The 2,916-nt window shown below is 48.6% G+C and overlaps 2 non-coding genes across 2 annotated transcripts; one reads left to right on the forward strand and one right to left on the reverse strand.

The window, feature by feature from the left end:
• Nucleotides 1-1,221: 1,221 nt before the first annotated feature.
• TRNAR-UCG (transfer RNA arginine (anticodon UCG)) lies at nt 1,222-1,294 on the reverse strand. The gene has a single exon. It is a non-coding gene; the product is annotated as a tRNA-Arg (tRNA).
• Nucleotides 1,295-2,066: 772 nt separating this feature from the next.
• Nucleotides 2,067-2,138, forward strand: TRNAE-UUC (transfer RNA glutamic acid (anticodon UUC)). The gene has a single exon. It is a non-coding gene; the product is annotated as a tRNA-Glu (tRNA).
• The last annotated feature ends 778 nt before the right edge of the window (nt 2,139-2,916 follow it).

Here is a 2,916-nt window from a genome sequence, read left to right on the forward strand (position 1 = left end):
GTCCTCAGGTGAGCTTGGGGTGGGCTCCCAGCTCACTGTCACAGTTCCCGCTCTCACTTACGCCGACAGCATGCCAAACCTCACGCATCGGGCGTGAGGTTTTACTTTCACCGGTATTCAAGCTCCGGTTTGGCGCGTTTAGCCGCGCTTGGCTGCAAGGTTATCGGGGCAGCGTCCTCTCCTCCAGGACACCTCTTCACTCGCCGTGTGGCGCGAGGACAGGGTCGGAGTGGGCTCCCGACTCGTGTCTCTTCACGGTTGCTGGGTCACCCACACACCCGGCGGGACTCGCGCATTCAGCGCTCAAGGGTTTCTTTGACCGAGCGTTTCAGCGCTCGCAGGTCGGGATTTCTTCGGGGTTCCCTGGCTTCTCTAGGGTCGCAGTCACTTGCTCTCGGCCACAAACACCAGGCCTTAGCTTTACTCGGCAGCGGAGCTCTTCCCTCGACGCTGCAGGAGACAGGGTGCCTTTCTGTGATCCTGTGGGCTGCAGTCAGTGCAATCCCACCTTCGTCGCCAGTTGTAGCATCCTGCTACAATAAACACAGACACTTATTGCTATATAACTTGGAGCTTTATTTTAGTACATCCAACCTGTCTCCTGTCCCTACTCTAACTGCCCTCATCCTGTCCTGACTCCTCCTCTTCCCTCAGCCCACCTAGCTCCTCCCATCCCAACTACTAGACTGTCAACTATATTACATCGCGCAATGATTTAGTGAGGGACACCGTGCAATGATTTAGTGAGGGACACCGTGCAATGATTTAGTGTGAGACACCGTGCAGTGGTTAGTGAGGGAATCTCTGTAGTGCTTCAGTGACAGACACTGTGCAGTTCTTTAGTCCGGAACACAGTGCGGTGCTTTAGTGAGGGACTCTGCAGTGCTTTAGTGAGGGACTCTGCAGTGCTTTAGTGAGGGACACTGTGAAATGATTTAATGAGGGACACAGTGCGGTGCTTTAGTAAAAGCCACTCTGTGCAGTGCTTTATTGAGGGACGCTGTATAGTGCTTTAGCGAGTGACACTGCAGTGTTGTGAAAAAGAGTTTCCATTTAGGAATTTGCAGGAAGTTTATGTATTAAGTGGGCGTTTTGTCTGCATTTGTTAGAATCGCCTCCTAAGCAGCATCCAGCATAGATTTAAAAACAAAAACTTTTAAATGCGCGGCAGGATTGCAGATTTCATGAAATGTCCTTTCTATCAGTGCTGAAAAAGAACCTCGACCACGAAGGGACTCGAACCCTCAATCTTCTGATTCGAAGTCAGACGCCTTATCCATTAGGCCACGCGGTCACTGTGGTAAACATCTGTTTGTGCTGCTGACCCCGCTCGAAGCATCCCTGGCCCCTGTGAGCCGAGCACGGAGAGGACTCTGGGCGTGCACTGGAGAGAGCGCGCACCTTCTACTCACAAGTACTGGCTTGTAGGCGCTATGTGTGTCCGCTTCACACCGTCGCTTATTTTCCTTCGCTTCCATGAGGACCGAGAGATTAAACAGTCCTTGTAGTATGAAGTATTTCAAGATCACAAGGGCAGTTTGTTGACTTCGGATCTCCTGTGTATCCGTTTTGTGTCTGTTCTTTCGTACTAAGTCTGTGTTTTTCTCAATCATCTTGGCCACTCTTATTCTTCGTTTCAGCCTCGGTGGTTTGTTTTCTCGTCTTCTCTGTTTACCCGTTTTGTTTCTATTCTTTCAGGCTGAGCGTGTGTTTTTCTCATCCTTTTCTCTGCCAGTTTTGTTCTTCTTTCAGACTCGGTGGTTTGTATTCTCGTCGCCTCTGTGTAGATTCCTCCCTCGCTGACCCTCTCTGTGGTGTCTGCTGCTGTTTCCTTCCTCCAAGCCCCGTGTTCCTGCAGTAGTCTGTGTGTTTTAATCCTGTACAGATCGGTAATTACCAACCTCCTCCCACACACCCTGACTCAGACCAGCTGGGTCTGCATCTTCATTTCTTTCTCTTCTTTTTATCTAGAAACTCAGGATGTACTCAACACTGACGTACGCACTACCAGAGGATATAGGCTTGTACACTACAAATAAACTGAACCCTGCAAAATGCTCCACACCTCCCATATGGTCTAGCGGTTAGGATTCCTGGTTTTCACCCAGGCGGCCCGGGTTCGACTCCCGGTATGGGAAGATCTCATTTCACGGTTGCATTTTTTTGTAATACCTATGGTTTACACATTTGATTTTATTTTATTTTTACTTTCTTCACTCTGTGTGTTGATACCTTAGTCACAGTACCCAGAAACCACCGCGTATAAACCTAACTGATCTCCACCCCCCCTTCCTGCTCTTGCAAGTGATGAAGTGAAAGACACTTGCACAGCAGGCGCCGCTGGCCACATCTTCCTCCCAGAAGCGCCTCGAGGTTTGTCCTTGATCCACCATCACTCATCGAAAGAAGGCACCGCTCAGACCAAGACAACGGGGTAAAGTCGCTTTTTACTGGTATGAAGGAAGGCACCTTTCATGTCTCACACAATAGTATTCACAGAAGGGGTCTGGTCTGTGTTTATTCTGAAGTGATGGTTTATGGAAGCTTCAGATATCTAAGATATTGGGGGACGTTGATCTCAGCTAAGTGACCCCAAAGATTTACAGGAAATGACAAAAACAATCAACACAAGCAGCAATTGAATCAGAAAATTATAGATCTGACAAGCGAGGAGAATGTGGGATCAGAAATTAAAAATCAATTATGTATATACTTATTGCATTTTTGGGGGGCAAGACATTTAGAAATGACACAGGTGAAGGTCTACAGGCGATGCCTCCAAAATAGAGCCCAGGATGAAGTAAAAAAGGTGCGCAGTTTGTTACACATGAAGCTGGCGGTAAAATCAACTATTCTCCACTCTACAAACGTGTCTTCGAGGGTTTGAAGGAGTCCAGGGGCAGGGGGAGAATCCTC

The sequence above is a fragment of the Lissotriton helveticus genome, chromosome 1_2 (genome assembly GCF_964261635.1).
Source record: "Lissotriton helveticus chromosome 1_2, aLisHel1.1, whole genome shotgun sequence".
Lineage (NCBI taxonomy): Eukaryota > Metazoa > Chordata > Amphibia > Caudata > Salamandridae > Lissotriton > Lissotriton helveticus.